The sequence below is a fragment of the Cetorhinus maximus genome, chromosome 21, assembly GCF_964194155.1.
Source record: "Cetorhinus maximus chromosome 21, sCetMax3.hap1.1, whole genome shotgun sequence".
NCBI classification, from domain to species: domain Eukaryota; kingdom Metazoa; phylum Chordata; class Chondrichthyes; order Lamniformes; family Cetorhinidae; genus Cetorhinus; species Cetorhinus maximus.
Window position 1 is genome coordinate 72,895,946 of NC_135899.1, and position 25,924 is coordinate 72,921,869.

The following is a 25,924-nucleotide window of genomic DNA, read 5'->3' on the forward strand; positions in this document are numbered from 1 at the left end:
TTCCTGATCTTTGGATGGAGGGAAGGTGTTATAGAGTTGATCTTCAGACAGCTTTTCTTAGTGGAGATATTTAACTTGATTTATGAGACAGCAGCAGAAACTATACATGTGCTTCAAACTCCATAACTAAAGAAGAACTCTCTCCTAGAGTTTCCCCACGCTGCCAACTGATTGTTTTACACAGATCAGGTAATCTTACAACACAGGTTTATTCTTAAAGCTACAACCCTATGTTTATCAAAACTATAATTACTACATTCCTCGCCCTTAAACTTTTATGTACATTTTGTATTTATAAAGATATTTATCTCATGACATTACATATTTACATGGGTCATGAAATTACAAGTTCAGTCTTTCGAGTGGTTTCCTGATCCGTGTGGAATGTAGCTCCACAACTTCCGATTCTTTGGCAGGAACCACATTCTCTGAAACTGCATTAACATCAGGTACCTCATTAGGCACAGGCAGTTCAGTGTCTTCCACTCCGACAGAGACATCGGGCATGTCTATCCTTGGCTGAGCAACTTCAACTGGAACCACAGTTGAACAGGTTCAGCAATGGTTACAGGTGAAATATCACTTTGTTGGGGTATCTCCCTTCTTCTTAAATGATCCACATGCTTACGGGTGGTCCGGCCCTCCACTTCCACATGGCACGACAATGGTGCGGTCACAGAACTTACTTTACCAGGTAACCACTTCGGTCCTCCACCGAAATTCTTTACGTATACTGTTTCTTCAACAGTAAATTGTCGCTTGCGACTATGCAAATCATGAGTCGCCTTTTGGTTCCTTTGACTTTTCTACACCTTCCCCTCCAAACTGGGAAATATTAGGCTTAGTGTTGTCCGAAGATGGCGCCTCAGCCATTCTGCAGGTGTTGCTCCTGTCATACTGTGGGGGGGGGGGTTCATTCTGTAGGGAAATAGAAAGTGAGAAAGTTTGGTCTCCAACGAATCACTTGGTAACTTTTTCTTTCCCGCCTTAAAAGTTTATACTGCCCTTTCTGCCAGTCCGTTTGATGATGGATGGTATGGTGCAGTCTTCACGTGGTTGATACCGTTGAGGCTGATAAACCGTTGGAACTCAGCTTTTGTAAATGCAGTACCATTATCTGAGACAATTACCTCTGGCAATCCATAGGTGGCGAAGCTCTGGCGTAGTTTTTCTATAGTACTGCTGGCCATCGGCCATTTTACCTCATTCGTCTAACCACTTGGAATGAGCATCTATACTCAATAGAAATGTGGTTCCCAGGAAAGGACCTACGTAATCAATGTGCAAACGCACCCAGGGTCTATCAGGACCTCCCATGGGTGCAATGGGGCTGCCACCAGCAACTTTTGTAGCTGTTGACATTGCACACAATGTTTTACCACATTTTCAATATCGCCGTCCATCCCCGGCCACCAAAGATAACTCCACGCTATCGTCTTAATTTAGGAGATCCCTGAATGGGTGCTGTGTAGCTCTACTAAAAGTGGTTCCCTTCCTCGTGCAGGAACTATTACCCATGCACCCCATAATAGAATACCATCCTGACTGCTTATCTCATGTCTTCCGCTGAAAATGGCTTCAATTCATCAGAGATTGGTTCCTGGGACCAACCATGTAACAACTTGGTCTCTCACTCAAGACAGGACTGGATCACAATTCATCTAGTTTCTTGTCTGCTTGGCCGCTCCCACTCCATTGGCGGACGCATCGCAGATTAGCACCAATTCCTTCGTCTGGTCATACTGCACTAACAAATTTGAAGAGTGTAAGAGCTGTTTTACTTTCATGAAGGCTTCTTTTTGGGGTGCCTCCCAAAACCAATGCTGTTTCTTTCTTAGCAGCGAATGTAGAGGGGCTAGAACTGTGAATAAATTTGTTAGAAATCACCATAATAATTTATCATCCCTAAAAATGATATAAGTTCAGAGGTGTTTTTGGGTGCAGGTACCTCTCATATTGCTTTAACCTTCTCTTCAACTGGGTGTAAGCCTTGGGATCTACCCTGTGGCCCAAATAAATGACTTTGTTTGCTTGAAAAGTGCATTTTTCTTTCTTCAGACGCACACCTGCTTTAAAAAATCATTTCAAGATTTCCTCTCGGTTAGCCAAGTGTTCCTTTTCTGTGAATCCAGTTATTAGTATACCCTCTAGGTAGACCACAACCTGAGGTAGTCCCTATAGTAAGCTCTCCATTGTCTCCATGGGGTTGCTTCTGGGTCCACGTAAATCTTGGCCTGTAGGCCTCGGATTTTTCCCAGTTCGTCCTTGAAGATGGTGTCCTATCTGTTTAGCAGCTCTGGTAGTGCACCTGCTCGCAACTGGAAGGTTTCAGACCAGTTTAATTTAATCACTTTCAATCAATCATGTCCTAGTAGGCTTGGCCTTTCCCCTTCTACCACCATCACTGGTAGCTGTGCCGATTGGTATCTATAATGAACAGTTGCTCTGGGAATACCTTTTACTTGGATTCCTTCACCTGTGTACATTCTCAACTTGACAGATGTTTGTTCCAAATTTAATTATTGATCACCTTTATTTAAATATCTGAAAGTGTGTTCTCCTATTACAGTGGTAGAAGCACCCATGTCTACCTCCATTTTTAATGGTTTACCATTCACTTGCAATGTAACAAATATTGGCTCTGTCTTCCCAACTTTCACGTTGAATAATGAATACATGTCAGAATTGATAGTTTCTGGCAGTTCTACACTATAGGCTTCATTGGACTTTGTTTGTTGTTTGGAGGCCTGTTTAAATCTCGCTTTGCACTGTCTCATTATGTGTCCACTTTTGTGACAAAAATAACATTATACTTTTGTAAATTGTCAGTCGCTGGAAGACTGATTGTTTCCACGTTGAAGAAAGTTATTTTTCGATTTCGTTGTTAAACTGTTTCCTCATTTTTCGGTTTGTGGGTGCTGTTTCCCACTTTGTGGCAGAGTCCGGCTTTTCGCACCACTTTCGCACCACTTTCCCACCCGATTAGGAGAACACCATTTTCCGCCCTTTGAATTACTTGTGAATCCCTTACAGCGCTTTCCATCACCAGTACTATTTCTAACGCTTTCTTAAAATCAAGATTCACTTCAGCCAGCAATCTTCGCTGAATAGTGTCTTCCTGCACGCCACATACTAAACAATCTCTAAGCATGTCATTCAGGGTTTCACTGAAATCACAACGTTCCATTAGTTGTCTTAATTTTGCTGCGTAGGTAGCAATTGTCTCCCCTGCGGCTCTGTCGTGTGAATTGAACTTGAACCTCCACATTATGACTGAGGGCTTAGGTTGAAAATGTCCCTTAGTGAGGTCCACTAATTCACTGAAAGTCTTCGAATCTGGGGCACTGGAGGCCATCAAGCTTTGAATTAAACTGTAGGTCTTGCTCCCACAACTACTCAGGAGAATCGTCCTCCTCTTTTCTTCCCCTGTAATTTTGTTTGCTTGAAAGAAGAATGCAAAATGTTCTATATAGTGTGGCCAACCATCTGTGGCTGGCTCAAAGGGATTGATTCTGCCAAACTATGGCATTTTGGACGAGTATATCTTCTTTTATTTTTAATGAACTTAGATACTCACAATCACTGGGAGAGGCACAGCACCGATCCCGATTTACCCTGGTCGCCAGCTTGTTATAGAGTTGATCTTCAGACAACTTTTCTTAACTTTATTTACAAGATAGCAGCAGAAACTACACGTATGCATCGAACTCCGTGATTAAAGAAGAACTAGAGGTTGCCCACGCTGCTAACTGATTGGTTTACACAGATCATGTGATCTTACAACACAAGATTACTCTTAAAGCTACAGTCCAATGTTTATCAAAACCATAATTACTACAGAAAGTAATCGAAGAAACAGCTGAAACTGTTGGACTTAGGACACTACCTTGTGGAGCTCCAAAACATTCCGTGTATCCTGCAAAACTACATACAAAGGAAGTGCAACCATCTGCCAGCTGCTAAATGTATATGCAGCTGTCCATGTTTAGGAGAGAGTGCTGGAGCAGCGCGGTTGAAAATTGCAGTTCTGGCATCAATTCAGCTGACTGGTCTCGTGGTCTGCCTACTTTGCTTACTTCTGGCGCATGATCCCAATATGTGAACTACTGACCTACCCAAAATAGCATCCTGCTTGGCAGGCTGCGTAGCAGGCTGGCCATTTTGGAAGCAAAATGGCATTTGTAGCACTAAAACTACAGGCACCACAATGCCCAATTTTGTGTCCTGTGATCCAAGGAGGGACAGACAGATATGATGTGCAAAAGCAGTGCATTCTGAAATGTCTGAGAAATGTGTAAAATTGTGCTGACTTATGTTCTTTTACTTGTTAAAATTAAAACAGTATACTTTGTTATCCGGCACTCTACCAACTGGAATTCTCTACTAACCAGAATTTCTGATGGTCCCCTAATATGAATCATCACTTTGCCAAAGGAAGCAATTACAATGTTATCCAGAACCTATACCTGTATACTGTATTATATCATACTTTAATTTATATTTTAATGTACTGTTGAAGATTAGAAGTAAAAAGAATATTGTTCTTTACTTCCTGAGTACTTGCAGATTAGTTCATGCTACAAGTATTGCACTGTATTTCACTAGTAAATGGAACTCTCCATTAACCGGATTTTTGATTAACCGGCACCACCCATTCCGTGCACCTGCCAGATAATAAAGATTTTACTCTATTAATAAATCCAGTAATTCAATTGATGACCTAAATTAAAATTGAATGTGGGAATTTGTTTTTTTTACATCTTTTGGAATGTCTAGGTGCGCACTAAAAGTGCCAGTTTGGTGAGCTAGAATTTGCGTGGGTTTTAAGGCTAAGGGCTGTCTTTTTGGATTAGAAACTAAACAGGTGGTAGTATCTAGATTGTAGGACATTGTTTTACTAGTTTTCTTCAACATAGATCAATCTGCATGCCAAGTGTGATTCAGGGTAGAGCTACATGAAAATAAATGATTTGAAGCATAGGAAAGAATGGGTGCTAGTTAAATAAGTCATGTCTTGGTGGGATGGGGAATACTGAGTGGGGTTCCCCAGGGCTGGGTGTTGAGACCATCACTGTTTCTTATTTAAACAATGACTTGGATTCAAAAACCCAATGAAATTTGCTGACAATATCAAATTAGGTGGAGAAGTGGAATTAAAAGAATCATCCCCAAAATCAAAATAAATTGGAGAAAATGTGTGAATAACCAAGAGGCTGCTCCTTATTGTCAGAGGTTTAAACTATGGGGAAAGACTAGAAACACTTTGTTTTATCAGCCTGGAAAGGAGAATTTTAAGTGTGTATCTCATAGATGAATCAACATAGTCAAGGAAATGGAGACAGTACTTACCAAATAACTCACCAGCATCTTCCAAACCCATGACCTCTACCATCTAGAAGGACAAGGGCAGTAGACACATGAGAACACCACCACCTTCAGGTTACCCTCCAAGCCACACACCATTCTGGCTTGGAACTATATCACTGCTCCTTCACCGTTGTCGGGTCAAAGTCCTGGAGCTCCCTCCCTGAGAGCACTGTGGGCGTACCTATATCACATGGACTGCAGCAGTTCAAGAAGGTAGCTCACCACCACCTTCTCAAGGGCAAATAGGGATGGGTCTATTCATCAAACTGCCCACATCCTTTGAAAGAATTAAAAAGTAATCCCTGAATGCTACTTTACAATAAATTGAAAGTAAGTTTGAAATAGTAAATTATAAATTTAGGACTGATAAAAGAATGTGTTTTTCACACAAAGATAGAAAGGCACTAACAAACAAGATCAGGAATCAGTTGGGTGCCGTAAGGTCTTTCTGGCTGGATGAATTAAAATGCCCCTCCTAAGCCATACGTACCTTGTGATCTTGGGAACGAGTTCAGTGTATTCTCTTACTCTCCAAGGCCTGGCTCAAATCCCCTATACAAGGTGACAATTTTCTAAGACAGGAGGGAATTGCTTATGCATTCTGTAAAGTGATAGACAAATCAGCTAAGGAAAGAAAAAGGAGAGAAATACAAAATCAAATAACAGAAGTGAAACAAGTGTGGGGAATATGTTGAGAAAAACAGAAAATGGAAATGGCTTAGGTAAATTATGACTCAGTATAGACTGAACTAAATCCACAGCAGCTGGCAACTGAATTTTCTGCTTTTGTATTTAATTTCCAATTCAGGTCATTTATGTTGCCAGAAATCCCAAGGATGTGATTGTGTCATCATACCACTATCACTAATACAGTCATTACTTGAAGACACCAAAGGATTTTCCTCACTTTCTGAAGCAATTTATTGAAGGAAATGGTAACAAATGGAAGCTTATACTGAATATTTTTAGTGAGGTTTTATTTCTGCGCTGAAGTTAAAAATTTATCGTTTAGGGACATAGGTTAAGAGGCGGTCATTCAGCCCCTCAACATACTCCAGTCACAAACAAGAATCTTAAGGGCAATTACATAGGTATGAGCAGAGAGCTCATTGGATGAATAGTCTAAAAGGTATGGGCAAAATAAACAATGGGAAACATTGAAAGAAAGAATTCAAAATGCTCAGCAAATTTACTTTCCATTGAAAAACAAAAACTTAGCGAGAAAAATTAATTTATGGCTTACTAAGGAGGTTATGAATAGTATTAAATTAAAAGAAGAGACCTACAATGTTGCAAAGAATAGTAATAAGTCTGAAGATTGGGAGTATTTTAGAAACTAGCAAAAGGCCACTAAGAAGTTGATAAAAAGGGAAAAATGGAATATGTGAGTAAACTAGCAAGGAATATAAAAACAGACTGCAAGAACTTTTCCAAGTATCTAAAAAAGAGTGCAGCTAAAATAAACATTGGTCTCTTAAAAGCTAAGACAGGAGAAATTATCATGAATAATGAGGAAATGGCAGAAAAATTGAACAAATATTTTGTGTCTGTTCACAGTAGAAGACACAAGTTACATGCCAGAAATAAAGGGTAACCTAGGCATTAATAGGAGTGAGGAAATAATAGCAATTAATATCAGCAGAAAAGAAGTATTGAAGAAACCTGAGGGACTAAAATCCAACAAATCCCCAAGACCTGATGGCCTACCTCCTACGGTTCTAGAAGAGATAGCTGCAGAAATAGTAGATGCACAGGTTATGATTTCCCAAAATTCCCTAGATTTGGAACATTCCCAACAGATCACAAGTTAGGAAATATAGCATCACTATTCAAGAAAGGTGGGAGAGAGAAAACAAGGAACTGCAGGCCAGTTAGCCTGACATCAGTCATCAGGAAAGTGCTGGAATCTATTATTAAGGAAGTCTTAATAATGCGACTAGAAAAGCATAGTATGATTAGAACAAGTCAACATGGTTTTACAAAAGATAAATCACTGATGACAAATTTAGACATCAAATTTGAGGATGTAACTAGTAAGGTAGATAAAGGGGAACCAGTAGATACAGTATACTTGGATTTCCAAAAGGCATTTAATAAGGTGCACCCAAAAGGTTAATACACAAGATAAGGGTTCATGGAGTTGGGGGTAATATATTAGCATGGATAGAGGGTTAGTTAATGGGCATGAAGCTGAGATTAGAGGTAAATGGGGCATTTTCAAGTTGGCAGGCTGTAACAACTGGAGTGTCACAAGGATCAGTGCTTGAGCCTCAGTTATCTGCAAAGAGTAAAGCACAAAACATTAGCATGCAAGTGACTAGGAAGGCAAATGGAATATTGGCATTTATTGCAAAGGGAATGGAATATATAAGTAGAGAAATTTTACTGCAGTTGTACATGGTCTTGGTGAAACTAAGTCTGGAATACTGTGTACAGTTTTGTTCCCTTTATATGAAAAAATATATAATTGTGTTAGAAGCAGAATAGAGAAGGTTCACTCAACTTATTACTGGGACGAGGGCCTTATCTTATGGAGAAATGTTGAACAGGTTGGGCCTGTACCCATTGGAATTTAGAAGAATGAGAGATGATCTTACTGAAACATATAAGATCCTGAGGGGACTTGAGGAGAATTCTTCTTCTCTCAAAGGTTTGTTAGTATGTGGAATTCTTTTCCCCAGCGAACAGTGGTTGCTGAGCCATTGAATTTATTCAAGGCAGACTAAGACAGATTTTTTTATAGACAGGGAGTCAAGGATTATGCAGGACTGATGGCAAAGTGGAGTTGAGACCACAATTAGATCCCCCATGATCTTATTGAATGGCAGAGCAGGCTTGAAGGGCTCAATGGCCTACTCCTGCTCCTAAGTCCTGTGCTCCTATTTTCCTAGATGGAGAGTAATGTATCTAAACCTGCTGATGATACAAACTAAAGTGCGAATGCAAGCTACGAGGATGGCGTAAAGAGGCAACGGAAAGATATGGACAGGGTAAATGAGTGGAAAACAAGATGGCAGATGGAGCATAATGTGGGGAAGTGTGAAGTTATTCACTTTGGTTGTAAGAATAGATAAGCAGAATATTTTTCAAAATGCGTGAAAATTGGAAATGTTGATGCTTAGAGAGACTTGGCTGTAAAAGTAATGCAAAAAGTTAACATCTGGGTACAGAAAGCAATTAGGAAAGCAAATGGCATGTTGGCCTTTATTGCAATGAGATTATAGTACAAAAAAAAAGAAATATTGCTACAATTGTATGGGTCTTTGGTGAGACCACACCTAGAATACTTTCTGCAATTTTGGTCTCCATATTTAAGGGTGGATAGACTTGGAGACAGTATAGTGAAAGTTCACTAGATTGCTCCCTTGGATGAGAGGGTTGTGCTGTGTCGAGAGGCTGAGTAAATTGAGTCTATATTCTCTGGAATTCAGAGGAATGAGAGGTGATCTCATTGAAACATTCAAGATTAGGAAGGGACTTGACAGGGTAGATACTGAGAAGTTGTTTGCCCTGGCTGTGGAATTTAGAATACTGGGGCAGTTTCAGAATAAGGGGTTGATCATTTAGGGCTGAGATGAGGAGAAATTTCTTCAATTAAAGGGTTGTGAATCTTTGGAATTCTACACCGCAGAGGATTATGAATGCTCCATCATTAAATAAATTTAAGACTGAGCTATTTTTGGTCTCTCAGGAATCAAGGTATATGAGTTGAAGCCAAGATCAGTCACGATCATACTGAATGGTGGAGCAGGCTCAACAGGCCAAATGGTCTTCTCCTATCTCTTGTTTCCTTATGTTCGAGGCTGTCCTGGTATTCAATTAATTGATGGCTGATTTGCATGTTAACTCCATACACCGGTCTTGGCTGTTTAACTGTCAATATCCTTGCCTAACAAAAATCTATCAATTTGTTTTGAATTGCCCACCCTGCCCAGCCCCAACAGCTTTTTAGTGATGAGGGTACCAGATTTTCAGCACATTTGCATTAAGAAATGCATTCTAACATCAGCCCTCTGTACAAGAGCTGCAAAAATTTGAGTATTGATTATCACTGAGGTTTCTTCAAGCCATCAAGTATCACAAATATATCTCCATTATATCACACGGGAGCACTTTTCGTACCACACTAGGAATTGCCCTCATCTTTGAAGTGGTTATGGGAGCGGAGCAAATGTTGAAATTATGCTCCATTACAGTAAAGGTACCCTGTAGCACCATTTACTCACCATACTTATTTGTCTTTTCAGTAATTTTTGGATCTTAGTTTAACCACATTAGGGACTGGTATCGTCATAAGGATGAACTCAACATCTTGTTTGTAACATATGATATGCAGAAAGTAAGTGCTGTTTATATCTGATAACTAAAGATGCTTAAATGAGTCATAATGTTTAAGAACCTGATGCTATTAAGCAGGGGAAATAGTGTCAAGTCTTCTGATTTTAGACTTTGTATGAATTGTACTGATGTTTAATTTGTTTTTTCCAAGAGTTAAGATCTCTGTAGAGACCAATACCCTTTAAATAGATGTTTGAATTTGCACTGACTGTCTGGAAGGAGCACATGAAAAAAATTCAAGTTTTAAGACCTTTACTGTAAGAAACTAAAAGCAATATTGGGAAAAATCATCCCAGATTTGCACTAAGTGCGGTGAGAGGGTGGGACAAAGAATGTTTTACCCGCCAGCCGCAATGGTGGCTTTTCACGCCATATCATCCCAATCCCACTTCATTAAGCATGCATTCTAGGGAAACATGCCATTTCGATGATGGGCAGGCTCTCATTCGCCCACCACGCCATCACTTCACCAGTTCCTCACGCCAGGCGCCATATTTAAAGTGCTCAGGGCCATCTCACTAATGCAGCCATGAAACATTACACGCATCTGATGCTGGGTCTGCCTTCAGCACCTCAGCCCTTCAGCATCACTGCATCACTGGTCACAGATGCTGGTGTGATGGGGGCCAGCCCCACCGTAAAGGTGCTGAGAGCACACAGAGAGTGAGAGACCTCTGTGGCACCTCCCTACTACATTCTGGTAACAACAACTAGCACCGCCAAGGTGCAGGCATCAGTAATATTTCCAGGGAGTGTGAGGCTGGACCATCACTGTGATCTGAAGGCTGCACAGAGCACAGATAAGAGGCCCTGGACTGAGACACCAGCCTTTTATCTTGTGTAGAAAGGTTTCACATCTGAGTGACACTGCTCATCAGAATAAGGAGCCACAGGAAGGGAGACATTCTTAGGAGTTTATTGCCAATAGTGAACAGTTTGTGCAAATGATCAACACCCGTGGCCAGGCTGTGCAAGACAGCTTCCTTAGGGAGGCTGTGGCATAGTGATATTGTCACTGGACTAGTAATCCAGGGACCCCATGGTAATGCTCTGGGGACCCAGGTTCAAATCCCACCATGGCAGATGGAATTAAGTCTAACGATGACCATGAAACTGTTGTCAATTGTCATATAAACCCATCTGGCTCACTAATGTCCTTTCGGGAAAGAAATCTGCTAGCATACATGCGACTCCAGACTCACAGCAATGTGGATGACTTTTAAATGCCCTCTGAACAAGGGAAATTAGGGGTATGCAAAAAATGTTGGCCAAGCCAGGGATGCCCACATCTTACCGGGGTCGAGTTCCGCCATGTTGTGGTACCGGCTGGTCACTTTGTCACAAAAATCCAGAGAATGCTTGTCGACTTCTTCTGGGACAAAAAGGTGCACTGGGTCGCTGCTGAGGTTCTGAGTCTCCCGCTTAGGGAGGGCGGTCAGGCGCTGGTGCGCCTGCACACCCAGATAGCAACTTTCCGCCTTCAGGCCCTGCAGTGATACCTTTACGTTGAGCCCCCTCTGAGATGGTGAGCCCTGGCTACGTATTTCTTCTGCCAAATGCACGGCCTGAATTATGACATGCGGCTCCTGTTTGTGGACCGGAGGGGCCTTTGTGGCTCCTTGCAGGAGTTGCCCGCATTTACCAGGACCTGATCAAAGTCTGGAACATGGTCACCTCGCGACGCAGCTCTCTGCTGCCAGGAGTAGCAGCTATCGCCAGAGAGCCACTTATCAGGAATCCGCCCCTCTGCCCTTTCCAGTGGCTGGCGGAGAGGAGAGCTGTGGCTGCCGGGGTGACCAGGATCGGGGCCGTGCTGGGTGGTGGAGGAGTGGGCTGGATGCTTCCACCGAAGTTACGCATCGCCCGTCTGTGGACGTCCGACTTGCGGCTAATGCCAATCAACCTTAGGACAGTCGTGCTCGGCCCTGACATCATTCTGGGCCTTGAGGTAGTGCAGGTGCGCGGTAGTCTTCTGTCCGAGCATACCTCTGTTTGGACAGAAAGAGTGACATCCTGGCAGAATGGAGGAGATCATTCATCCTTTTGCGGCACTGGGTGGCTGCCCTCCTCTGTGGCCACCACCTCCCAAGCCGGGTTGGTGACTTTGCTGCCTATCCTGCAGCCAGAGCAGGGGTAGAGCACATCCCGGCGGGTCTCCACGGCATCCAGCAGTTTCTCGAGGGATCCGTCATTGAAGCATGGGCCTGCAGTAATTTTTCCTTTGGTAGCCATGTCTCCCAGGCAGTGGTGGTGAGCTGGTGTCAATGACCGTTTTGCTGGCGGCTACCTTTTAAAGATAGCGGCTGGTGTGATGCAACAGCAGGGTGTTAGCAGACGGGTGAATGAGAGACAGCCCACCATGGAAATGGCGTATTTCGTGAGAGTGAATAAATAATGAGGTGGGCTCAGGACAATATGACGTGAAAACCCGCAATTTTCGTCGCCGATAGGACTCCATTTTATCCGCCCGCTCCTGCACTTAGTGCAATTCTGGGAAAATTCTGCCCAATAAGTGGAATTTTCTTTGTCTTTAACCCTATATGTTCACTTGCTTTAGAATAAGCAGCTTAATAATTTGCATCTTTTCACAATCTAACTTCGAAACATTGGAGAAGAGCACATGAAGCCCATGGGAAAGTTATGAAATTAAGTTCAGATCACAAGGGATTCCTATTGTTAAACTACCAGGCTATGCTGTCATTGGGTTTACAGTGGAATGTAAGACACACGGACAGCTTAAACGATTGGGCAACACCACTGTACTGAGAGACAAGCTCAATCTAATATGCGGCATCTTGATTATGTTCCAACAATAAATGCTGGCCTAGCCAGCGAAGCCCACATCCCGTAAAAATGAATTTTTAAAAATTAGCCACTTCCTTATAACCGGAAGCAGTGAGAGAGTGCTAAGTCTTTGATGTGTAATCAAATACATGTCATCAGAGCATATTTCACCTCTACAGCTGATGATGAGACGATCTGTTGGGAAATTAAATCTGTAATTTTGGTGTAAAAAAAAAGGCAAGTAGAATTTTGGATTCTATAGGCAGGAGCATGGAGAAGTTATGATGAATTTACACAAAACATTGTTTGGATTATAGTCAGAGTGCTTTGAACAGTTTTGGGTGTTCCATTATGGAAAAGTAATTAAAATCATTGAGAGAATCGTGCCAGGAATGAGGAAGTGGAATTATGAGGGGAGGCTTAAGATCATGGGAAGATTTCCATTGGAGCAGAGAAGGATAAGAAGTGATTGGATAGAGGTTAATGAAATTCTGCAGAATTTGATAGAGTGACTAGAAAAAGGCTATTTCCTCTGGCTGGGCAATCAGTGCTTGAGAGGCCTTCAACTTAAAATAATTACAATGCCAGTAAGGAGATTTTTCACAACACTAAAGAGTGCAGCACTCCCTCATTCTACACTGAAGTTTCAGCCAATATTGTGTACTCAATCGGATTAATTAATGACCTCGGAGTGAAGGTGCCCCTAGGTCGCAGCAACCATAATATGATTGAATTTAACATTCAGTTTGACGGAGAGAAGAGTGCGTCTAAGACTAGTATTTTAAACTTAACTAAGGGCAATTATGAGGACATGAAAGCAGAGTCAGCCAAAGTGAGCTAGAAAATTAGGTTAAGGGATAGGTCAATTTGCCCACCCACTCAACTTGTCTAAATTGCCTTGAATTGCCTTTACATCCACCTCGCCACTCATATTCCCACCTAGTCATGAGTCGTCAACAAACTTGGAAATATTATAAAAGCAAAAAACTGCGGATGCTGGAAATCCAAAACAAAAATAAAAATACCTGGAAAAACTCAGCAGGTCTGACAACATCTGCGGAGAGGAACACAGTTAACATTTCGAGTCCATATGACTCTTCAACAGAACTAAGGAAAAATAGAAGAGAGGTGAAATATAAGCTGGTTTAAGGGGGGTGGGACAAGTAGAGCTGGATAGAGGCCCAGTGATAGGTGGAGATAGCTAAAAGATGTTATAGACAAAAGGACAAAGAGGTGTTGACGGTGGTGATATTATCTAAGGAATGTGTTAATAGGTGACATTAAGGGTAGAAAGCAGGATGAGCAAGGTACAGATAGCCCTAGTGGGGGTGGGGTGGGTGGAAGGGATTGAAATAGGCTAAAAGGTAGAGATAAAACAATGGATGGAAATACATTTAAAAATAATGGAAATAGGTGGGAAAAGAAAAATCTATATAAATTATTGGAAAAAAGGTTGGATCGGAAAGGGGGTGGGTATGGAGGAGAGAGTTCATGATCTAAAATTGTTGAACTCAATATTCAATTTGGCTCCCTCATCCAAATCATCAATATATATTGTGAATAGCTGGGGACCAAGCACTGATCCCTGCGGTACCCCACCAGTCACCACTTGCCCTTCCATTTATTCCTATTCTCGGTTTCCTTCTGCTAACTAATTCTCAATCAATGCCAATAACCCCAGTTCCATGTGCTTTAATTTTGCACACTAACCTCTTATGTGGGACTTTATTAAAAGTTTTCTGAAAATCCAAATACACCACATCCACTGGTTCTGTCTTGTCTATTCTACTAGTTACATCCTTTAAAAACTACAGTAGGTTTGTCAAACATGATTTCCCTGTCATAAATCCATATTGACTTTGTCTAATTCTTTTGATATTTTCTAATATCCTGTTATCGCATCCTTTATAATAGACTCTGGCATTTTCCCTACTACTGATGTTAGGCTAACTGGTCTGTAATTCCATGGTTTCTCCCTCCTTTTTTAAAATAGTGTGGTTTCATTTGCCACCTTCCAATCTGCTAGGACTGTTCTAAAATCTACAGAATTTTGGAAGGTGACAACCAACGCATCCACTATTTCCATGGCCACCCCCTTTAGTGCCCTGGGATATAGATTACCAGGCCCTGGGGATTTATCGGCTTTCAGTCCCATTAATTTCTCCAGCACCATATATTTTTTTACTAATACTAATTTCCTTCAATTCCTTAGGCATAAATGGGTCATTTTCTGCTTGGCAAAATGTAATGAGTGGCGTGCCACAAAGATCAGTGCTGGAGCCTTAACTTCTTACAATTTATATAAATGACTTGGATAAAGTGACTGAAGATATTGTTGCTAAATTTGTTGATGAAACAAATTTAAGAGGAAAGTAGATTTTGAAGTGAACATAAAAAGACTACAAAGGGATATAGATAGGTTTAGTGAGTGGGCAAAGATCTGGCAAATGGAATATAATGTGGGCAAATGTGAAATTGTCCATTTTAGCAGGAAGAAAAAAGAAGAAACATATTATCTAAATGGTGAGAAATTGCAGAGCTCTGAGATGCAGAGGGACCTGGGTGTCCTAATGCATGAATTGCAAAGGTTTAGTATGCAGGTTCAGCAAGTAATTAGGAAAGCTAATAGAATGTTGTTGTTTATTGCAAAGGGAATTGAATACAAAAGTAGGAAGGTTATGCCTCAGTTTTACAGGGCATTGGTAAGACCACATCTGGAATACCGTGTAGAGTATTGCTCTCCTTATTTAAGGAAGGATGTAAATCCATTGGATGCAGTTCAGAGAATGGGCGGGTTGTTGTATGAGGAAGGGTTGGACAGGGTAGGCTAGATTCTACCACATGATGTTTCCTCTTGTGGGAGAATCTAGAAGTAGAGGTCACTGTTTAAAAATAAGGGCTCACCCATTTAAGACAGATGAGGAGAAATTTTTTCTCTCAGATGGTTGAGAGTCTTTGGAACTCTCTTCCTCAAAAAGTGGTGGATGCAGAGTCTTTGACTATTTATAAGGCAGAGGTAGATAGATCCTTCATAAGCAAGGGGGTGAAAAGTTATCAGGGTAAGCAGGAATGTGGAGTTGAGGTTACAATCAGGTCAGCCATGATCCTTTTGAATGGCCTATTCCTGCTCCTAATTCGTATGTTCCATTCCCTGGAGTGGGGCTTATATCCTCAACTGCTGACTCAGAGGTGAGAATGCCACTGAACCACAACTGACACAATGGGTGGAATGATCCCAGATTTGCACTTACCTACCAGCCGCTATGGCGGCTTTTCACTCCATATTGCCCCAGACCCGCCGCATTAATTATTCATTCCTGGGAAACACACCGCTTCCATGGCGGGTGGGCTCTCATTTGCCTGCCACGCCATCACCTCGCTGCTTCATCACACTGGGCACCATATTTAAATTCCAGCCACATGCACACACTTCAGTGCTTCCAGCCCTGGACTACTGCAGGGAAGATGTCCATGAAAGGCAAAAAGACTCCAGCCCCCAGGTTTAATGACACATCATTGGAATGGCTTTTAGATGCTGTGGAGGCCTGCTGCAAAGTCCTCTACCCCCGCTCTAGCCGTAAGATAGGCAGCGGTGTGACCAACCAGACTTGGGAGGCGGTGGCAGCAATGGTCAGCACCAACGCCCTTCAAAAGATGACAGCCACCCAGTGCCGCAAGACGATGAATGGTCTCCTCTGTTCCGACAGTCAGTCTTCTCATCATCCTTAACTCACGCACTCACAAGCCCATCACACATCCACAGGGCCTTCACTCACTGCCAGTTCAAGGGACATCACATACACCTTCATTTTCCTCATCCCTTCCATAAGACCACTCACCACACACGCACATGCCAGGCATACTTATCATCTGGTCTCACAGGCATCCTACTTACTCTCTCTCCATCTTTATTCATACAGGACAAGCTGGCACACAACAAGAGGGAGAGGTCGCAGACCGGTAGAGGAATGTGTGAAATCAAAGTCCTCAAGGATTTTGAAAACAGAGCCATCTAGCTGGCTGGCGACGATCTGGACAGTTCCTGTGCTGATGGTGAGGTCGGCGGTGCTCTAGCAAGTGAGGATCCAGAAGTGTAACATCCATCAGACAATCATGCTGTGAGTGATGTGTCCTGTTTCACAGGCCATTGCCATGCATTAATTATCTCCCCTTGCTTCCGCAGGCACATCTGGGAAACAGCCACCGCCACACAGCAGGACTCCGAAAGCAGGCTGGGGCCCTCCAGATCTCTGCCCTCCAGAGGACACTCGCCATCATCATCACAGACAGGGCGTAACATTTAGCAGGCTGCCTCTAACTCCACTGTGGATGGCAGTGGACCACCAAGATGTAGCAGCCAGGTTAGGAAAGTTAAGTTGATGTAACTCTTTTGACTCAACCAAGTAAACTAACAAAATTAGCACTAAGTAAAAGATAGCCCTTTAAAGGGAAACTGCAAAAACAAAGACAAAATTTAAAGGAAACTTGAAAACATTAAACCAAAATGTGATTAACAGGGTCAATAAAACACCCCAGTCCCCACGGTTCCCACCGAGCATGGAAGGCCTCGACAGTGCCGGCTGACACCGCGTGCTCCCTCCCCAGGGACACCCAGCCATGAACGTAGCGGCGGAAGAGGGGCAGACGGTTGGGTCGGACGACACCCTCGATCGCCCACTGCCTTGATCTGTTAATGGCCGTCTTGGCCAGGCCCAGGAGCCTCACGAGGAGGTCCTTCTCCCTCCCGGCTTCTCTCCGTGGAGGGGAGCATGGGACTTAAGTGCAAACAAAACAACAGTAAGGTTTTTTAAATAAGAGTCTGAGTATGCCATTGGGGCCAAGCGTGACCGTCCTAAGGTCTTAATGGCATTGGCCGTGAGCCGGATGTCTACCAATGCGCGATGCGCCAACTCCTGTGGAATGATCCAGCCCACTCCTCCGCCACCCAGCACATCCCCAACCCAGCAGCCACAGCCCTCCCCTTGGCCAGCCACTGAAAAGGGCAGAGGGGCGGATTCCTGAGCAGCGGCACCCTGATGATAGCCGCTACTCCTGATGGGGGAGAGCTGCGCCGCGAGGCAACCATGTTCCAGACTTTGATCAGGTCCTGGTAAAAGATGGACAATGCCTGCAAGGAGCCACGAAGGTCCCTCCGGTCTACAAACAGGAGTTGCATGTCATAATTCAAGCCGTGCACATGACAGAAGAAATAAGTCACCAGGGCACACCATCTCAGAGGGGGCTCGACGTAAATGTATCGCTGCAGGGCCTGACGGCAGAAAGTCGCCACTTTCTGGCGTAGGCAGACCAGCGCTTGACCATCCTCCCTAAGCGGGAGACTCAGAACCTCAGCAGCGACCCAGTGCACCCTCTTGTCCCAGAAGAAGTCGACGAGCATTCTCTGGATTTTTGTGACAAAGTCTGGAGGAGGGGTCGAAGTGACCAGCTGGTACCACAACATGGCATGGTTTATGACCATCACTCGATCTCGGTAAGACAGCATTCAGAGCAGGCGAGTGGTGACTTTGGCCTCCAACTCCTGCCAGTTCTTCGGCAGGATGCCTCAGCAGGGCAGAAGTGGTCCCCCAGGTAGAGGAGGCTAGTCCTGCTCCAGGTGAAAGGCCTGAGATCCTCAGGTAGGGGATCCATCTGCCACTGACCGATCAGGAGTCCAGAACACTTGCCCCAGTTGATCCTGGCAGTGGACGCAGCAGAGTAGACCTCCTGGCACTCGCGCATCCTCCGCAGGACAGCCGGGTCGGTGAACATGTGGACGCCGGGTCAGTGAACATGAGGACCACGTCATCGGCAAAAGCTGAGAGGACCACCCCGATGCCCAGTGCACAGAAGCAATCCCCACAACCTCCTCCACAAGAGGCGCAGGAAAGGCTCCACACAGATAGGATACAGTTGGCCAGACAGGGGCAGCCCTGGTGCATTCCTCTCCCAAAGTGAAGCGGCGGCACTGTCAGGGACCCATTAACCTTAACTAGACACTCTGCAGCAGCGTACAGAAGTCGGATCCGGGTGATAAAATGCATCCCGAACCCGAATGCTTGCAGAGTCTCTGGACAAGAGACAGGAAGGGCAGTCCTCTGGGAAGAATGGATGATGTCCTGGGCCAGATGGATATTGTTGAAGATGGTACAGCCCAGGACCATGTAGCACTGGTCAGTGTGGATCATGTGGTCCAGCACGGTACCAAGGCGAGAAGACATTGCCTTGGCAAAGATCTTGTAATCCGTGCTGAGGAGGGAGAATGGGCGCCAGTTCTGTGATCCCCCTTCTTTGGCAGCAGGGCAATCACAGCCCTGCCTCACAAGAGGGGCATCTCCCTAGTCATGGTATTCCCTCCCAGGACCCCCGCGTAGTCGTTTCCCAGGATATCCCAGAATGCCCTGAAGAACTTCACGGTCAGCCCATCCAGCCCCGTGGACTTGCCACTGGAGAGGCTGTCGAGGGCGCCGGTCAGCTCCCCCAGACTTCTAGGGGGAGTCAAGCTTTCCGGCCAACCTGTGGCAGGTCCTCCCACAAAACTCTGTGAGCACCCTTGCTGAACAGGGCAGTGTAGTAGGTTTTGACAATGGCCCTGATGCCTTCTGGATCTGAGACAAGGGATCCGTCATCGGCTAGCAGCGTAAAGAACTGCTGACAGACCCTGTGCCTTTTTTCCAGCGAGCAGAAGAAGTGGGAGCCACAGCCCAGGTCCTGGAGGAACTGGATCTGTGACCTAACATACGCACCGTGGGACCTGACGAGTTGCAGGTCCCGCAGCGTGTCCTTCTCTTTGTACGCCAACCGCAGGGCCGGGTCCACATCAGGCTGACGGAGACGTGCCTCCAGGTCGAGACCTCCTTCTCCAACTCCTTGACCTTGGATTTCCACCTCTTTGACAACCCCCTCGCGTACTCCTGACAGAAGATGCGGACGTGAGCCTTGGCCATATCCCACCATAGCCTCAAGGAGCAGAAGTCTCCCCGCTTCCTCCTCCAGCCAGCCCAGAAACGTTGGAACGAGTCCAAGAACCACTTATCCTCCAGCAGCAGCTTGTTAAAGTGCTAGTAAGCTGACCCCATCCGAGTGCAAAATAGAACGACCACGCCAGACGGTGGTCCGAGCACGGCACCTGCCGCACAGAAGCCGACAGAACGCAGGACACGAATGCCTTTGAAACGTAAAGGCGGTCGAGTCTGGATGCTCCAACTCCAGACGACATAAAAGTGTAAACACTGGAGTCAGGATGGAGATGTTGCCAGACGTCTACCAAGTCGAAGGACCCAACCTCAAGGTCCCTCAATCTAGCGAGTGGTACCGGGTGCCAAGACTGTCCCTGGCCTCAAGGGTACAATTGAAATCCGCCCCCCCCCCACCCCACCGAGGACGATGCATTCGTCCGCGTCGATGGAGCCGAGATGAGTGGACACTTCCTCAAAGAAGCTCACTTGCCGCAGCGCACCCAGGGGGCGTATGAATTCAATAAGTGAAGCACCACGCCCCCTAGGCACACAGTAAGGTGCAGCAACTGGCCTGGCACTGGCTCCTTGACCCCCAAGATCTCTGGCTAAAAACGTGGGACCAACAAGATAGCCACCCTGCCAGAATTGGAGGCTAGGTAACTCATTTAGATCCCCCCTCGCCACTCCAGGAGTCACATAGCTTTGTCTCCCGGAACGGTATGAGTTTCCTGCAGGAACCACACCGCATACTTCCCATCCCGGAGGACCGAGAAGTTCTGGAAGCTGCGCTGTGCGTCCTTGCTGTTGTTGATGTTGAGGCTAGCTATGGTAGTCTTCATTGTCAGAAGCATGTGCTACCATCACCATGCCTAGTGTAAGAAGGAGAGGACTATTTTAATCCTTCCTCTCCTTCAGGAGCCCAGCGAGAAACGTGTGGACCCTCCTCTTAGCGTTCCGGTTCAGCCCAGGGGCTTTTAGGGTCTGATGGGTGGACCAGAACACAAGAGGAAAAGAATGCCACCAGTCCAGAGCCAACTGGACCCTGTCTTGACATCCACGATTACTTGCTAAAAATACCTAGAGCTCTCGTAAAGGGATGAGGGGAGAATCAGTGGGGGGGCGCCAGGGCATCCACCACCTCACTGAACAATGACTGTAAGTCGTCCCTGGTGCCCACCACAAAACCCCCATCCTCCTCCATCTTCCAGACCCTCCCTGTATTGAGTACGGGGGCTAGTTTGGAGCTGCCAGTCGGCTCCACCTCCACCTCGATCCCACCCCCAGGATCAAGGCCAGAGGGGTCCTCACTGGTCTCCTCTCGGGACTCTGGGTCAGAGGGTGGCAGCGGCTCAGAGACCCACTCTGCCTCAGGCACCAGGTCGCCAGACTAATCCAGAAAAAGTTCTAGGTCCAAAACAGTAGCACCTGGCGCCAAAGGCTGAGACAGAGCAGGGAGGCCCTCCTCGCCAACACCACCCAATGAACCAGTGGTTGGGGCCATGAATGAACTGCTGAAGTCCCCTGGTGGGCCAGATGGCATCTTGGGGGTACAAGGTGGGTCAGGGTGGAGCATCACCACAAGGGTAGTACCATCACTGACCCCCGAGAGGCCCTGCTCAGGGGACCGCAGCAAGGGTTTGGGGATTTGGACTCCCCCAAGAGGACAGAGCGAGGATTTGTGGGGCGGAGACACCACCACCTCTTCACTGGGGGAGGGGACACATCTGACCTCACAAGTCGCAAGGTCCTCCCCCGCCAAATGGTGGCGTCTCTTCTGGGGTAGGAAGGGGGCTGAGGAGACCTCCATCTGCAAGGCCCTCACTGTCTTCTCCAGCCCCACTGGACGCACCGCCCTCTGGGGTTTGGGCAGGTCAATCTTTTTGAGAATAACCATTGCCACAAAACCTGGGAACCCACAGAGGGACGACGCCAGGCCCAGCAGGTGGGGCTGAGGCGCATATGGGCCCAGGAGCATGTGCAGACACGTTGCTGGGGCCAGATGATGTATTTACCCCTGAGTCGGTGTTTTCAGGGGTCTGAGGATCAGGGCAGGTTTGGGGGTTCTGGGGGGCTGCCTCCAGGTGGCAGGTCTTCCTCCGTGCCTTCTTATGGCGTGGGGCCTTTCCCCCCGCCTCGCTGGCAGCCAAGATGGTGGTGGCCAACAGCGGCACCTCCCCTTGTGGGGAGGAAGATCGGCCTGCCTCATCTGGCCAGTGCAAGGACTTCATCCCCGTCATCGTCGCCTTCAAGGACCTCCTCACCCTTATGCCAGTCAGCGCCCTCCTCATTGGAGGAGACCTGCAGCTCCTCCATTTCCTGCTCAGACAGCTCCTATCCCTGTTAGAGTGCCAGGTTGTAAAGGGTGCAGCTGGCACGACGATACGTGACACCCTCTGTGGACTATATTGCAGTGTTCCACCAGACCGGTCCAGGCACCGGATCCATATTTTCAGCATTCTGATGGTTAGCACGGGTGCACTAAGAACCTATCTTGGTTAAGTCTGAAGGCCCCTTAGTGCATCCCAGAGAGTGCTGGCCACCACTTGGATGGCCAGAGATTAGTGCGGTCCATGGCTGCCTGAAACCCCATCCACCTCTGCCCCACTCCACCTGAAAGATTGGCGGCAGCTTTGCCCATCAGACTGCATGCTGTGCTCTCAGCTCAGGCACGGGCATTCTCCTAACCCGCACTGCAAGGCTGCACTGTTAGCTTGAACCATGGGGGAGACTGGACCAAACCGGGATGATGACATTGCAAGGGTCTGTGAGTGCTTCCACCAGTGACTGCTCCATGGCCAGCTTTTGCAAGGAGATTGTACAACGTGCCCAGTCGTCCAATTGTTCTGCAGTCCACTAAAATGCTCATGACTTTACAGTCTGTGCCAGGGGGGTGAAAAGGTCTGGAGCGCTTGATCGTACTTTGATGCCACTGCATTGCTTGAGTGGGCAGAGAAGCTAGAGGCCCAACTCCAATCATATCAGTGGCTGCGCTTGAACTGTCTCAGCTGCAAATGAATGGTCACTTTATACAAGATTTCCCTAATGCGTGACTGCTTCCCTTGCCCACCACCCCTCACCTCCCGCCCGCAGGGCAACCCTTGCCCCCCTTCAAGTCGCCTGAACCACAAGGCAGCCCTTGCACCCCCCATCTCCCAGTCACCTCAACTATACGGCAGCCCTTGCATGCCCCCCAAACAATGTGCCTCAACCTTGAAGTCCAACAGGCGACCTGGGTGTGCACTCCACAATGTTACTGTGTGCTCACCTCTGAGTTCCCCTCAAAGTGCAGCCCACCAAGTGGACCTCTTTTATATGTTATTGTGAAACACGTTGGTCTGCAATCAAGCTGACATGGGCGACAATCCACTGGTGGTGGGGGATGATTCCAGCAACCTGGCTTTATAATTATATGCTGATGTATTACAATGAGGTTCCCAACGTCCATTGGCTGGAAACGTGGCCTGCCATCGGTGGGCAGAGCAGACGATCGCAAACTGGTTTCACAATGAAACCGATTTTTAGCCTTCTTACCATATTGTCCACTCATGCCACCGAACACGCCCGACACCAGCGGGCACAGTAAAATCCCAGCCAATGGCTCTCAATTATTGCTTAAAAAGTTAGCAACTATATTGAAAAAAGCTTTGACTTTTGTCAGGCAGATGCAGACAATTTGATAATGTTTATTCAGGTTGTGTTGCTACACTTCTAGTGGATGAGTATATACTTTAATATTAGGAGAATGCTTGACAGTGAATGTGTTGAAAAGGAATTATACTTCAAATTGATAACTGAGTAACCTAATGTTAATTTTAACTTGTTAAAGGATCTCAGCAGGCTGATGGAAGAAGTTGCAACATTTCTCAATAAAAAATTCGATGGAGAAACCTTGGAGTCAATTTTGGATCATTGTACCTTCAAGTATGTGAAAGAAAACCCTGCAACAAATTACCAAGCTGCGTCAGAGCTGTTCAATAATGACAGTGGCTCTTCTTATAGAAAAGGTGAGCAGTGCTACTGAACACAGGAAAGAACTAGGTCAGTACAAATCAGTTTGAAGCTTTTTTAAAGATTGGTCTCAGTTCTAGTCCTTATTTTCACTGTAAGAAATTTAATATCAATAGGAAACATGTAGAAATTATCTGGTTGTGACGGAATACCATGACTATTAATGATCTTCACCGATGGGTTTCTTAGATTTTCTAAATGTATTTAGAATTTAAACTATCTGAAATTAGTTTGCATTGAGATAGATTTGCCCAAAATAGAGATGGTGAACATACTTACATCAAAGCCCATTGCTTATAAACATAAGAACTAGGAGCAGGAGTAGGCAATTCAGCCCCTCGAGCCTGCCCCGCCATTCAATACGATCATGGCTGATCTCATTTCGGCCTCAACTCCAATTTCCTGCCCTCTCCCCATAACCTTTCAACCCGTTACTAATTAAAAATCTGTCTATCTCCTCCTTAAATTTGTTCAGCATTCCGACATCCACTGCACTCTGAGGTAGTGAATTCCACAGATTCACGACCCTTTGAGAAAAGTAATTCCTCCTCATCTCTGATTTAAATCTACCACCCCTTAGCCTAAAACTATGGCCTCTCATTCTAGAATGCCCCACAAGGGGAAACATCCACTCCACGTCTACTTTGTCTATCCCCTTTAGCATCTTATATACCTCAATTAGATCTCCTCTCATCCTTCTAAACTCTAGCGAGTATAGGCCTAAACTGCTCAATCTCTCCTCATAAGACAAGCCCCGCATCTCTGGAATCAATCTAGTGAACCTCCCCTGAACCTCCTCCAATGCAACTACATCCTTCCTCAAGTAAGGGGACCAAAACTGTGCACAGTACTCGGTCTCACTAATGTCTTGTACAGTTGCAACAACACTTCCCTATTTTTATACTCTATTCCTTTAGTAATAAATGCCAAAATTCCATTTGCCTTCCTTATTACTTGCTGTACCTGCATACTAGTTTTCAGCGATTCATGCACGAGGACACCCAGATCCCTTTGCACTGAAGCATTCTGAAGTTTCTCTCCATTTAAATAATAAGTCGCCTTTTTATTCTTCCAACCAAAATGGATAACCTCACATTTTTCCACGTTAAACTCCATCTGCCAAATTTTGGCCCATTCACCTAATCTGTCCATATCCATTTATAAATTTCTTATTTCTTCATTGCAACTTACTTTCCCACTTATTTTGGTGTCATCTGCAAATTTAGCTACCCCTGAATCCAAGTCATTAATATAGATTGTAAATAATTGGGGTTCAAGGACCGAACCCTGTGGCACCCCACTAGTTACAGCTTGCCATCCAGAAAAAGACCCATTTATCCCGACTCTCTGCTTTCTGTTGGTTAGCCAATCCTCTATCCAAGGTATATTAGACCATAAAAGCTGATTGGTTAAATGAAAAATAATATGTGTTACTGTAGAATGCTTCAGTGGTGCAGATAGAGTTGCACAGTGGATCTTCATTTGCACTACCTAGAGGTGATTCCACAATCCAATGCTCCCTAAAGGGTAAAACAAAAACAGAAATACCAGGAAAAACTCAGCAGGTCTGGCAGCATCGGGTAGTTGGTCACAAGGAGAGGCATCTCAGGGTGTTGTAGGTGCACTGCCCATGATTTTGTCTGCACACCTTAATGACCTATGCTTTTCCAAAATGCCCACAAGATGTTGAGCACCACATCTCATTTGAAGTGTTGGAGCACAGAATCACCCTATTTTTGTTTTTGGTCCAGTTTCAATATTGTACTGATACGCATTACTTTACACGTATGATATTAAGAATTGGGGGAGCATGGTGGCACAGTGGTTAGCGCTGCTGCCTCACAGCTCCAGGGACCCGGGTTTGATTCTGATCTCAAGTGTCTGTCCATTTGGAGTTTGCACGTTCTCCCCATGTCTGCGTGGGTTTCCTCTGGGTGCTCTAGTTTCCTCCCGCTGTTCAAAGACATGCTGGTTAAGCGGATTGGCTATGGTAAATTTCCCCTTAGTGTGTGTGTGAGTGTGCCCTGTGATGGACTGGCATCCTGTCCTAGGCATACCCTGCCTAGCACCCATTGCCTGTTGGGATAGGCTCCAAATTCCTGAAACCCTGAATTGGATAAAACGGTTCTGGAAAAGTGAGTGAGTGATATTAAGAATTGTTAATGCTACTAACTCTAAATTGATGTGATATGTATATTACACTTTTTAATTAATGTTTAAATCTGGGATTATTTATTTTTAGGGGTTATTAGAGACTGGAAGAATCACTTTCTTGTGTCTAGAATGAGTGGTTTGATTCAATCTACCAAGAGAGAATGGCCGATTTCCCTGTGAAGTTTGGCTAGGATATTGGTGACCTTCCTTCTTTCTCAAATAAGCAGTAATTTTAAGATGTTGGAAATGTTGCAGCAAGTGTAACCTCACTATTTAAGAAAAGAGGGGAGGGAAAACGGAGAATTATAGGCAGTTAG

At 45.3% G+C, this 25,924-nt stretch overlaps 1 pseudogene; it reads left to right on the forward strand.

The window, feature by feature from the left end:
- The first annotated feature begins 664 nt into the window (after nt 1-664).
- On the forward strand, nt 665-25,837 carry LOC144695182 (3-beta-hydroxysteroid sulfotransferase-like; annotated as a pseudogene).
- The last annotated feature ends 87 nt before the right edge of the window (nt 25,838-25,924 follow it).